Raw genomic sequence first — 14,385 nt, forward strand, 5'->3', positions numbered from 1 at the left:
AACTGTTACTTTACTTCGAAAGTAACGCGTTAGTAACGCGTTACTTTTAGCTCCGAAACTTTAAAAATGTGAAAAAATTATGACTTCAATTTTCCGTACTACTATTACTACCGCTATTATTATTATTATTATTATTATTATTATTATTATTATTGCACGTTCTGAATCGCTTTATGTAAATGCAGGGACAAATTTTTACTTGATATATGAACATTTTCATATAATGTAACATTGATAAAATGCCATACTGCGTTACGCGTAGGGATGGACACGAGCGAGTTCGAGCGAGTTTTCTTTGACACTCGATTCGACTAGAAACAGACATCTTTGAGCTCGACCCGAGAACTCGACTCGAGCCAAATCCGGTGTGTAGTTTCGAGTACATTCTTCAAGTATATTACATAGACAGTATAATTATTATCAATGACACTACTACTACTACAACTTATATTATTATTATTATTATTATTATTATTATTATTAATTATCATTATTAATTATTATTATTATAACAACACTGTATATAAAAAGAAAGATAGGCTTTTTGTATTTGAATACTAAAAAACTAGTTGATTGCCAACCTAGGTAGTCGTGAAGTCTCGGAGTCAAGGACATTGTTCACGAGCTTCTGAATTTGGGTTGAGGGTCTAGGTTGAGTATTCGGGCTCGTGCCAAACACTGTTAAAAGTTATAGGGCACTGGCCAAATATCTTCAAAACTGCTCGGCCCGGGTTTAGAATTGTCAACGACTCGAGCAGCTCGGCTTACAGCTCATTCACTATCGACCCGAACCGAGAAGTGAGCCGAGCCAACAGCTCACCCAAGCGACTCGGCTAGAGTCCTCGGCTGAGTTGAGCTGAACCGAGCAAATGGCTCATCCCTACCAAGCCAGCTCGAGCCGATGGTTCACCTCAAGTGAGCCGGCTCGAGCCATCTTCTCAGTTGAGCCGAGCCGAGCTGAGCTTGTTATAAAAAATCTCTTGTGGTCTCGTTATCGAGACGAGACGAGATGCGAGCAGTGTCCCCTCTCGTGAGCAACACTAAAAGTATTCCATGGCTTTCGTTTTCCAGTGTAATCAGGCCATGATTTCAAGACGACTTAAAACGAACAAGCCATTTATCAAACTCGACTGGACTCGAAACTCGACGCGGAAAACTGAATCGGCTCGGAACTCGACTCAAGGATATTACCCTTGACTTGACTCGAAACTCGACTTGAATTCGAGTCCAGTCGAGTTTTAGCTTGACTCGTGTTCATCCCTATGAGGTAGAAAAAAAGGTTGCTTATTATTATTCTGCTAAAGTAATTATATAATAATAACAATGTTATTAGGTAAAATTAAAAATAAAGAATATAGAAAAACATTACACTACTCTATAATCAACGGGACTCTAGGATAAGCAAACTGATCTGAAGGAACTCCAATAATACATACCATCAGCAAGCTATTTTCTAGTAATAAAGTAGGCCTGCTCATCAAAACACAGTTTATTCATATTAACCCCTTATTGTAAATCGTTAATTATGGCACCATAGTTGTTGATAAATATTTTCCGCCGGGGTACTTCAGACACTTTACTTTTAAATTCTGTCCACCATCATCCTCAACTCTTAAGAAAAAAGTATTCTTTCAAATGTTCGAAGGGTAAAATATTTTCGTTCTCCATCTTTATAAAAACCAGACCAATCAAAGTAAAATAGACTACCGGTATCATTGCACTTCTAGTTCACTCACTGAATATATTGATTTGGAGCTGTCAAAATCTACGACAAAATCTTCCAGGTGCTTGCAATGAGTACACGTGATTTCCCTAAGGCTGTCCTCATCTTCAAAAAACAGCAAGTGGCACTACGAACTTATCTGTTTCTCTGTGTGTCTGTGCGTCTGTGACTGTCGGTCACTGACATACATAGTTCATGCTCGATTGTTTCATTCTGAGAAATTCACTTACAGGAAAGGAACATTTGTTTCCGAAAAAAATATACATATATTGTAGTTACTCATCCGAAATGTAACGCGAAAAAGTAACGCAAACTAGGTACGTTACTTAAAAATTTGTAACGCGTTACCGTTACAGTTACTTTGGAAAAAATGTAACGCGTTACTAGGAAACGTTACTTAAAAAGTAACGCGTTACAAGTAACGCGTTACTTGCGTTACGTTACTTCCCAACACTGTCCCACGCTTTTCTCCTCACTTTTACCACTGGGTATTACTACGATGAACGTGAACTTGAACCACAGATGGCAACCGTAAGAATTATGGAAAGAGTTCTTAGAAACAATGTTTGAAGAAACTAAAATGCTAATATTAAAAGTAATATTCATCCAGTCATTAACTAAAGTGCTTTTAACATTACATTTTCCTTTTTCTCACAAGATTAACACTTGCTTTGGGATAATTTTACTTCGTGATACTTCATTAATGATGTACTATTTTCAAAACTTAATTACAGGGGAGGAGTGCTTACTTAAAATTTGAAAATTTAAGAAATGGAAAGTAAGAATCTGAAATAAATAAATGAATTTACTAACACCATAACTACTCTTTTAAAATATATAGGGTCTATGCTTAGATTAAACCTTAGCAGTATACATTAAGAATTAAAACCTAACGCTGTACCTCACCAACAAAAAATATTAATAGATTATTATTATTATTATCCCGATAAACACTGATGAACACCACCTTTACGAAGACATTTGTGTGTCGGGTGGGGAGGATTGCGTGCTACAGTGAAATTTAGAGCTGTGTCGGTGGTAGTTCACTACCAGGAGGACCATTTCTACCGAATTGGTCTAAATGGAGTAGCCAGACGAAGAGTGTTCTGGGAGAAGGCAGCAGTTCTCCAGTAGCCAAGTTTGCGAAAATCATAGAGATTGGTGCGGCAACTTGGACATTAGTCCCAAGCGTGACTTTAACGGCTGGGATACTGAAGGGCGGAAGGCAACGGGAAACCATTACTTTTCCCTAGTTTACTGGCAGCAAAAATAGAACATATGAACAATGGTCTTTCGCAGGTCAAAATGTAGTTCCGGAGGTAAAATATCCCCCATTGGGATCTCCGGGAGGGGGATGGCTTGGGAAGGACTATTGGACGAGAAAGTAGTAATAGGGGGAAGACAGGAAAAGAAAGACAGGTAAGAGCAAAAGTTTTAGGATAGGGACATGAAACGTACGTACAATGTTACAGGGAGGAAAATTTACAAAATCTTAAAGAAATTAAACTAAATAATCTAGATTTGGTAGGAATTTGTGAAGTTAGACGGGAAGATAATGGGGTGTTGAACAGAAGGATATAGGAGGTTTTACTCAGGTAATGAAAAGGGCGATCATAATGGCGTAGGAATAATTCTTGCAAAGCGCTTAAAGGAAAAGGTAGTGAAAATAGAATTGACTGATGATAGAGTTATGATGTTAAGACTTAAAGGGAAAACGAAGGATCTAGTGGTGATACAGACATATGCACCGACGACGACTTCGCATGCAGTTGAAGAAGCAGATGAAAATTATGAGAAAATAGAAATTCTAGACAGGGAGAGGAGTGGCGCATACGTAATTGTAATGGGAGATTTCAATGCAATTGTGGGAGGAAAACAAGAGGCAGTATCCTAGGCAAATATGGTTTAGGCGAAAAGAAATGAAAGGAGAGAGGGACTGGTGAATTTCTGTCAACAGAATTCACTAGTAATTGGGAACACGGTTCAATCAGCACAAAAGATGATGATATACATGGAAATCACCAATACACGGCGGAAGATAACAGACTATGTTATGATTCAGGACAGATATCGGAATAGCTTAAAGAACGCGAAGACTTCCCGAGGGTGATATTTTCTCTTATTATAATCTTGTGCTGGCCGAAGTAGATATTCAACTGAAAAATGTAGGCAGAAGGAAAATAGGCAACAAAGTGTTGAATACTGCAAAGCTGAAAAACGAGGAAGTAAGAAATCTTTTCGTTGAAAAATTCGAAGAAAAATATTCAAACGAGGAAAGGATAGGCGCAGGTATTAAACGAACGGTGAAAACATATTAAAGCTTGCTTACAGCAAGCTGCAGAAAAAGCAGTAGATTACCTCGAACACAAAAGGGCTAAGAAACCACGGGTTACAGAGCAGATGTTGCAGAAAATGAGGGAAAGGAAGACGTGGAAAAGGGCTGATACGGAAGAGAGCAGAAAGATGTACAGAAAGTTAAATAATGAATTACGAAGAAAAAACAGACAGAGCGAGGGAAGAGTTTTACAAAAGAAAATGCGAGGATTAGAGTTGGAAAATATGAGGAAATGTACAAGGAGATTAAATCTATGGAATTTCGGAGGAAACAAGGGGGTATTACGATGGGAGTAGAAAATTAGAATGGGAAGGTAGTCAGCGAGAGAAATTAGGTCATAGGAAGGTGGAAAGAATATGTAGAGGACTTAGATAGGATGATAAAGGGTTTAGTATTCTTCGGGGTGAGTTTGAAAAAGCTATGTCCGAGATTACGAATGAAAAGGCAACTTGAGTAAATAATATACCATCGAATTCATTAAAAATATGGGAGACAAGGGCAAAAAAGAATTGTCCCGACTCTGCAATGAAATATATGGAACATGAGAGTGGCCGAAAGACTTCCTGAGGACGACCATGATACCGATGGCTAAGAAATCGGACCCAAAGAGATGTAAGGATTATAGAACTATTAGTCTCAATCTCATGCACCTAAAATTCTGCTCCGAATACTGAACAGAAAGTTATATGCAAAAGCAAATAAAGAAGTTGAGGAGAAGCAGTTCGGGTTCAGGAGAGGTAATGGCACAAGAGATGCTATTAGATTATTACGACCGATCAGTGAAAGATTTATAGAAAAAGGGAAAGAGGTGTATGTTGTATTTATTGATCTAGAAAAGGCTTTTGACCGCGTGAATTGGGAATTGTTGTTGGGAGTTCTAAACAAGATTGGGTTGGAATTGAAAGATCGAAGACTCATGAGAAACTTATATATGAACCAACAAGTAAGTGTTAGGATAGGGGAAGAACTGACAGAGTGCAATTGGAAGGGGTGTTCGACAAGAATGCTGTCTCTCGCCAACAATATTTAATATCGATCTAGAAGAGATAGTGATGAAGCGCTTGTTGCAGAATTTGAAAAGAAAATCAATAAGATGTTAAAAAGACAAAAGTCATGGTGATTGGAACGAAGCGGTCTGTGTCAAATATAAAAGTGGGAGAGGAGAAAATAGAACAAGTGAATAGTTTTCGATATCTGGGTAGTATTCTTAATAATGACATTAAGTTCGAACGTTAAATAAAAGCAAGGATAGGAATGGCATAAAGAGCCTTTAGGCATAAGAAGTGTTTTGTGGGACCCTGAATAAAGAGCTGAGAAGACTCAAAATGCTTCGTGTGGAGTGTTATACTGTATGGGGCGGAAATATGGACATTACGTAAAAGTGATTAAAAAAGACTGGAAATCTTCAAAATGTGGGTGTGGAGAAGAATGGAAAGAATTAGTTGGATCGAGCGGAAAACGAAAGAAAGGGTGTTAGAAATAGTGGGAGAGAAAAGAATATTTTAGATATTATTGAAAAGAAGAGAAACACGTTGGCATATTGCCTAAGAAGAAATTGCATCATGAGGGACGTCCTAGAGAGTATGGTAAAGGGAAGGAGAGGACGAATGAGACTACAATTAATGGATAATATAAAAGCAAAGATCATACATATAGACGAAGAGGTTAGCGGAAGACATGCCAAGCACAAATAAAAGGAATTTCATGGAACCAAGTAATTCTTTTTTTGTCCATTTTTGTATTATGGAATTGGGAAAGATTTTTGGGCTTTCGGTAGCCCGTCCCGCACGAGGGATGACGTCCCTTGACAATCACACTATTCGAAGAAAGGGAAGGAGGAAATCGGCCTGTGGCCTTTATGTTAGGTACTATCCCGGCATTTGCCTAGTGCGAAAGGAAAAAAAACAGGAAAACCTCACTCAGAATGGCTGGCTTGAAAAAGTCTTTACACTTTTTCGATCGTCTCCAGTGGGAATCGAACTCGGGACCGCTCACACCAAAGACGAGACCATTAGCGACTACAATACAAGAGAATTTTTTTGTACCATAGATATATTACATATATATTCCCTCTGTTTTCAAATATGCACCAGAGGCGTGGAACAATAACAAAATCAGACACGTAATCTCCAGAATACACAACGAAACATAGAAAGATGAATGCTAGAAATTGTCTGCAAAAAATGGAGAAAGAATAATGCGAGTTAAAGATTACACGAATCACGGATGATATGAAAAATTCTGCTCAAGACAGTAAGTAGGATCACGCAAAACTTACATTTATGAACGAAGTATCTATACATGGTCAGTATTTCACCATGTATAGGATATGTTGTAGGTACCAGTACAGTCGCCATTAACCGTAAAAATGTTAAAGGATTGACCGGTCGAGATAACAGCTCTTTCTGTTTATTGCAAAAAAAAAAAAAAAAAGTTACTTTCGTTAAAGGGTTATCGTGTGGAGTAACAGACAGACGGACGTATTAATATTATTACAATCATACAAAATTCACTAGCTCAGTGGTTCTCAAACTGGCGTGTCGCGCAATTTTAGAATTTGAAAATGCTAAAACATTTGATAATTAGTTGAAATCAATTTTGAAAGAGTGCACCAGTCAACGTCTCCACCGGCAACAACAATGCTGAGTACCATATAATGATAACTTTATACAGGGTGACGCGAGACTGACAAACACATTTCAAAGTCGAATATTGCGCAGGCATTTCAGACATTTCATTGTTACCTAACATTACGCTAAAGATCCACTGTAACTGTTACAATGTTCTTATGAAATGGCATCCTATCCACTTTCCATCCCCCAGCCGCAACCCACTCCAAGCTATCGTACCTGCGCAATATTCAACTTTGAAATGTGTTAATCAGCTCGGCGCCACCCTATAAAAACTTAGACTTGCACTATATAATAATAATAATTATTATTATTATTATTAATAATAATAATATAAAACAAATTAAAGTGTATCGCGACGTCGTAGGCAGTGTTTCTTTTAGAAACAATGTTCCGGGGGGCAATACTGATACTATCCTATTTATAATTATATTATAGACTTATTATTTTGGTCTGATCCGGGGGGCACTCTTAGAGCTCCGGGAGGAACAAGTCTGGAAGAAATACTGGTCGCGGGTGTTCGCTAATGTGTGTCGTTAGTTTAAAAAAAAAAAGTTTGAGAACTACTGCAATTATAAAGACACTAAGGGTCTTCACTACAGCGAAATTAAACTACCACTAATTTTAGAGTTTTTCTGTAATATCTTCAAAACAAATAATGATATTCGAAAAGCAGAAACGTAGTAAACTAGACAATACGATTTTGCACGTGATACAGTTATCACAACTCATCTATTTGCTTTCGACTTGCAACTGTAGATAGATTTAGCTTTTTTTTTTTTTTTTTGTTTTTGTTTCTGTAAATAGTGACATACCAAAAGCAGATAGGTGAATTGTGGTAAAGGTATCACATGCAAAATCAAATTGTTTCGTCCACTACGTTTCTACTTTTCGAATATTTTTACTTGTTTTGAAGATATTACAGAAAAAAATCTAAAATTAGCGGTAGTTTAATTTCGCTGTAGTGAAGACCCTTCAAGTGCTTGTGGGTCGAAAATATCGCAAGAAGAAATGATGACGGATAAACCAATGAAATTCTTTGAATACAGAGACAAGAAGTGACCTAGCAAACATCCCCATACAAGATGGTAAGAAGTAAGATTGCCGAAGATAGAAGATTGTGAAGAAGAATTGGAGAGACCTTCATTCAGTAATGGGAGTTATATATAAACTTGGACCGTCAATAGCCCTGGAGTGACATATTTCACTCCAACGTTTAATGATTATGCGTGTTAAGCTAAGGAGATTTAGGCACGTGAATGACAGAAGAACTGGTGGAATGAGAATCTGAGGAAACGGGAGTACCCCGAGAAAACCCACGATATTTTCCACCACAAACTGACTTGGCCGGGAATCGAACCCGGGAAAGTATGCACCAGAGGTAAGCGCTCTACCAACTGAGTCCCAGTTCAATAGCTCTGAAATTTCCACGGTCTAAAACAATAATATTTTCAGCTCTCCCCGCTGGTCTTGTGGCTAATGCGCGCTTCTTTAATGTACAGGGTCCCGGGCTGGACTCCTAATGGGAGATCACCAAACGCATTATAAGATTTAGATCTCATTTTCAATTATAGGATAGGTCCATTGCTGATCAAGTACGTGAACACAGTATCAACCAATCAACGAAGAATATCACGTACTGAATAAAATATTCCTGTACACACACTCAACAGTAAACAGAAATTTACAAGCACTTGCGCAAATCCCGGGAGGATGAGGGGGGACATGTCCCCCCAATAATCCGATTTGAAATGTGTTTTTTTGGGGGAAATGTGATTATTTGTGTCCGATTACCACAAAGGAAAGGGAGATGAAATTGATGTCCCTTGCTGTATAATATACAACAGGTCCATCTCAGAAATCAGACTCATCTACCGCAATATGATCCTCATGTGTATCCTCCCAGAATAATCCTCAAATCTGCCCGCCTCCCAATGTTGAAGACAACTCTGCCCCCCTGATCCTCCACAGCATTGTTTCTCAACTTCATAAATATTTTGAACTGAGCTTAATAAATATATATATATATATATATATATATATATATATATATATATATATATATATATATATATATATATATATATATATATATATATATATATATATATATATATGGGAACTGTGTTACCGTTCTTCCCAATATTGAAGACAGATTTGCGCCGATGTTTACAAATAAGCACGGGTGTCCGAAGGTGGGAGCAGGGGACCCGCCCACGTTGCTTACTAAAAGTATAATATATATTTCTAAATTTAAGATTTTCTTAATACAAATAAAAATTCTAAACGTAATACGGCAACCCAGGGAGATGATCTCCCCTTAGAAAATTTTCTCCGGACGCCCCTGCCAGGCCTAGATATAGCGTAGAAAGAGAGAATGTAGAATGGTTGCTAACGTCATACAGAATATATTTAAAAAAAAAAAAGAAAAAGAAAAACGGTATTTATTAGTGATATAATTATCAGGCAGCGAAACTCGTTTGCCTTTGAATATTGTTAGATTGCACAGCCGTGAGTTTTTTAACATTAATCCTTGAAGAAATATACAATTAAAGAAGCTGTCAGATATTTCCCCCCTCCTCTCCTCGATTCCCCCCTTACAATGTGAATTTTTTCCCCGACTGCTGAGTTTCTCACAACCTTCAACATTTTAACTCTCATACTCCTAAAACATGTTTGGAATTCCTTGACTTTCTTTACGATGCGTCTTGGAATTTTCTCTTTTAATTTTTTCATACAGAGACATGATACATTTTGCTCCAAAAATTATGAAATGATTACCTCATGTTCTATACGTAGGAGATGTACAAGGGCGAAAACTGAAACAAAAACTTCGTTAAATATTCATCTTGGGCAACGTAATACTTGTATCGCGTCTAATAAATTATTTGGATATTTCATAAGATTCTCGCTTCGTATGTAAGTGGAGAGGTTCCGAGTTCGAATCTAGGGACGGCGGCCAAACAGAATAGCACCATTTCACAATATAGTCAGAATATGGTGACAACTGATTCATCTACCCACTATTACTTGATATACAGCATTTAGCTAATGTGATAAGATTCCAGTTATTACTTACAATACACTGTTAACTGTATAACAGCGGTTTCCAAACCTGGAGTATGTTTAGTACAAGGGGCCCAGAAGCACGTAAAAACAAAATTTACAGGAGAAATGAGTGATGCAAGTACTTAGACGTAACGTAACGTAACCAAATCTAATCTAACCTAAAATAAACTAACCTAAGCTAACCTGAACTAACCTAATATTAGCAGAGATAGCTAAATTCTATCTTTTTCTTTGGAAAATTATGCAGGACCCCTACACTAATATAATGCAAACTAAACTGAGGTAACCTAACCTACCCTAAACTAACCGAATGTGAAGAGAAATTACCAAAATTGTAACATTTTTTTTAGAGAAAAGAGCTGGACCCAAGCCTTTGTATATCTTATAGCCAAGACTGTATCAGAACACTAAGCCAGAAGAAGGGGGTCGAAACTATTTTGGGGAGGGCTAACTTAAGTTCATGCCCTATGTATACATACAAAAAAAAAAAAGTTGCTAATGGCTTTCACCCAGGGGCTAGCCCCACTAGCCGTAGCTCCGGCTCTACTTGCACCCTTTGTTAATCGGCATTCAAAGACACTTCCCCTACTATGATAAAACATTTGCATTTTTAAGTTACATGAAATAACCCGATGCACCCATCAAAAAAAAAAAAAATCTACAAAATAAAATTTTAAAACTATGAAACTGGTATGTCTTAGATTAAGGAAGTATCCTCCTATGTTCCTTACTCCAATGATTCTCAATCTTTTTGGAATAACGACATTTTACTGAACGCCCAAATCAACACATTTGATTCTTTAAATTATTAATAATATAAATTATAATGAGCACTGCTACAAGCACTAGAGGCGTTGACTGGTATAGTCTCAAAATTACTTATTATTATTAAATGCTTCATAATTTTTAAATTCTAAAATTTCGTGATAGACCCTATGGTACTGCGCGACACGCAGGTTGGGAACCATTTCTTTAATCTATATACAACAACTTGCGATGGGGGGCTAATACCAACTGTGTCTAATGTCTATGAGAACTACATAAAAGCTCCCTTTGCCATTAAAAGAAAAATGAGCTTAAATCTACGATTTTAAATTGTTTACAAGTGAAAATAGATAAAAGCGTCCTATGGGCTACTACTAATCTATTTTCCATTTATTTCTGAACAATCTAATAAGCACCTCAAGGTTACACATACCCCAGATTTGGAATCGCTGTTCTACGACGGAAATCCTTAAATCAACTTTCATGCCCAGAAAATAGAATTTGACGGTTCCTCCTTGAAAACAAAATTCTAGACTTTTGATAAGAGAACTCAATATCAATTTGATGCATTGAATTACCGAGCTTTGGTAAAGGAAACCCAGCTTTGATTCCGGTCTGGAGCATATGTAGTTTTTATCTCGTAAACAGTATGTATACTAATGTGCAAAATTATTGTCGCATGTCTACAAATATGTTGTTGTAGGAATATAATTTGATAACGAATTCGCCCGGTATTTCTTATAATAGTATGTGTATAATCGGCAAAAACATTTATGTGGAAAATTTCGTGTCAAATTAGCAGTAAATAAGAATAAAATGAAAATAAAACTATCTTGTCCATTTAGCAACATTTTGTTTTACTCATTCTAATTTTCGTATTTGAGTATACATTGTAGTGGGGACTGGATTCCTGAAACTATCTGGTAAGGCACGAGTTCAATTCCGAGTGGGAACTCATGTGGTTCGAAAAATCTTTTATTCTACGTCCCATAGTTATGCCGACTAGGCTAAAGAAAACGTTGATGATGAGGAATGAATCAAGTGGGAGGAAACGGAGGAACCCGAGAAAATCCAAGCATATAGTGTTTGTTCACTTGGCGCGAGCTGAGATCGAACCAGGGGCCGCACGCACCACAGGTGAACGCTCTACCACTGAGCCATCGCGGCCCCTCATTTGATTCGAATAACACGTTAAGTTGTATGCCCATGTCTGATATAGCCTAGGTGTTGAACAGGAACTCTAAACCAACCAATCGAAACTCTCGGTTCAGCACTTCAAATCGATGTACTTCTTGAGTCTTGTATCACCTATAGCATAATTAATAATTTACAGAATCTTAAATGAACGAAAATCAATTATACATTTGAGCAGGATTAAAAAAAAAAAAAAAAAAAATGATATTTACTTACCGATTCGAAATATCTTCCTACTCAGTATCCCACCAATCAGACTAAACAAAGCGGAGGTGTGTTCTCTCCTAACACGCCTGAACAAAATAAAAACTTTGTTCCTACTATTGAAAAACTGTTTTTGTGTGACGTTTATACAGAAAAAAAACACCACCCTTCTAATTAATTAAAAAAATAATAACAATAGGTTCAAAAGAACCACCACCAAAAATGTCCACACCGATCACAAAACTACAGACAACAGTTTCTTTCACACAATTACTTTTTTGACGTTCATTTATACATCTAACCGGTTTCGGAATCTCGTTCGTTTGCCTGGAACTGCTTCACCCTCCGACCGACACGTTGGTTTATGGCAAACTGGATACTGGAAGCCGCCCGGCGACTGCGGTATTTGCTGAAACTACCGCGCTCTTTTGCTGCGCTACGCGACGCCTCGACGATACTACAGTGACTGTCTACCTCTTATCCTTGCACTGTACTCTACTACAACGTCCCTCAATTACTCATACATTCACTTCACTGACCACCTTCACACACACTAAAACACACTCGCCACATCACATCACATACAAACTCTCACACACTTTTTTTTTCTTCCCCGTCAGGTGTATACGTCAGCTGACACTCCCCGCTTGACTTCCCCTCTTTTACATACCTTGTCTTCCCCTTCCCTTCACGTAGGAGCTGCTTCATAGGATAACGTCATATAACATCAACAGTGTTGACAACTAACTGCTATTTCCACTGTTAATTCTTACGCAAGTGGTTATTGTGCTACAATATTCTCCACGCTCTAACTTCGAAATCTTTAAAATGAAATCTTTCGACTTTTACGTCTAACGATTATGCCGGGTAAGCTAAAGGAGACGATGATGATGAGGAATGAATGAAATGGCGGAATGAAGAAAGTAGGAGGGAACGGGAGAACCCCAAGAACCCCCCCCCCACACGGTGTTTATCCACCACAAAGTTCACTTGGCGCGAGCTGAGATCGAACCAGGGGCCCTACGCACCAGAGGTGACGGCTCTACCACTGAACCACTGTAGCTATAACTGAGATTAAGTCTTTAATTTCCCGCTTACTAACGCAGAGACGTCTTTTTAGAGGGTTCCTTAACAGTGGTGGACATGGACGTACGCAGGGGGTGGGTTCTGGGGGTTCGGACCCCCCGTGAAAGTACGATTTTTGTGTAAATTTAGCCTAATTTTAGGAGCAATTTTAGGGATTTTAATACAAAATACCCTCATATTGAGTTTGGACCCCTCCCAAAATAAATTCCTGCGTACGCTACTGGTGGCGGATGTAGCCTGGAGCCGGAGAGGACCAAGGCCCTCCAATTTTTTGAGCGAAGTTCTCAAGGAAACTTAAGTCGAAAGGACCCATGAAAAATTGTAAATTCATGATATAGCCTACCTATTTAGTCTGGGTTATCTGACCGCATTCCCCGCAAGTTGTTTACCCTTCTAGACCCGCCACTGGGACTTAAGTCTCTCCAAAATAACTGTAGTCCCGAAGATCCCGTCAGCGTAATTTTACTTCCTTTTCTTTTCCATTTTTTAAAAAGTAATTGATTTTACACTTTATCACTCGCAAGTACAACAAAAGGCAGATTGTATGAAAGCATGCATTTCAAATGCAAGCGTAGAAAGCCAAACACGTGTCAACTGGTCGACAGCTTTCTTGCTACTTGGATCAGAACACCTGAAATGGCTGACCATCGTCTTCACTTGAAGTTTTCTGTTGGCCTGAGTTGAGAGTACCTGATTCCTAATAAATATTGGAAATATACCCACAAGATTTAAAGCGCGCGGTGAACGTCAAGTTCTAGTTTGAAAGTACGCCGCGAAGGAAAAAAAAAAAAAAAAAAGAAGAAGACTATGGATTTCAGCGCAGTAGTTCTCAACCGATGTGTCGTGACACACTGGTGTGCCACGTAGTTTTCTAAGCTGTGCCGCGAAATTTTAGAATTTAAAAAATCATGAAGAATTGAATAATAATTTATTAAAATGGAGACAGACTGTACCAGTCAACACCTCTAGCAGAAGCAATAATGCTCAGTGCTATATACAGTCATTATAAAAATTAATAGGCCTCTGTATTATAATAGACATTATTATTATTATTATTATTGATAATAATAATAAAAATATCACACAAATGTGTCACAATGTCCTGGAGGTTCAGCAAAATGTGCCGTCAATCAAAAAAGGTTGAGAACCACTGGCTTGGAAATCTAACGTACTTTCACAATATAAAACAAAACTCACTTGTTTTTATTAGATGTTTACTTAAAAAGGAAATTAGAAACAGAAGAGATAAGTTGCAAATAAGAATATAGCAAAACCTTCAAAGAAACAAACCAACTATTTCTCTTGGTGCTAATGAAGTTATGTCATACCTTTTCGTAATCCTTAATTGGTCGTTCATTACTCAGACACACGAACACAAC

At 37.7% G+C, this 14,385-nt stretch overlaps 1 protein-coding gene across 1 annotated transcript in view; it reads right to left on the minus strand.

The window, feature by feature from the left end:
- Window positions 1-12,552, minus strand: part of LOC145672936 (very long chain fatty acid elongase 7-like) — a 198,979-nt gene extending 186,427 nt beyond the window's left edge. The window contains exon 1 of the mRNA XM_081742163.1: window positions 11,933-12,552. The gene's annotated coding sequence lies outside the window, so the exon portion shown is untranslated. The remainder of the gene's footprint in view (window positions 1-11,932) is intronic.
- Window positions 12,553-14,385: the final 1,833 nt, after the last annotated feature.

Source organism: Thermobia domestica, chromosome 16, assembly GCF_964235325.1.
Source record: "Thermobia domestica chromosome 16, izTheDome1.hap1.1, whole genome shotgun sequence".
NCBI lineage: Eukaryota > Metazoa > Arthropoda > Insecta > Zygentoma > Lepismatidae > Thermobia > Thermobia domestica.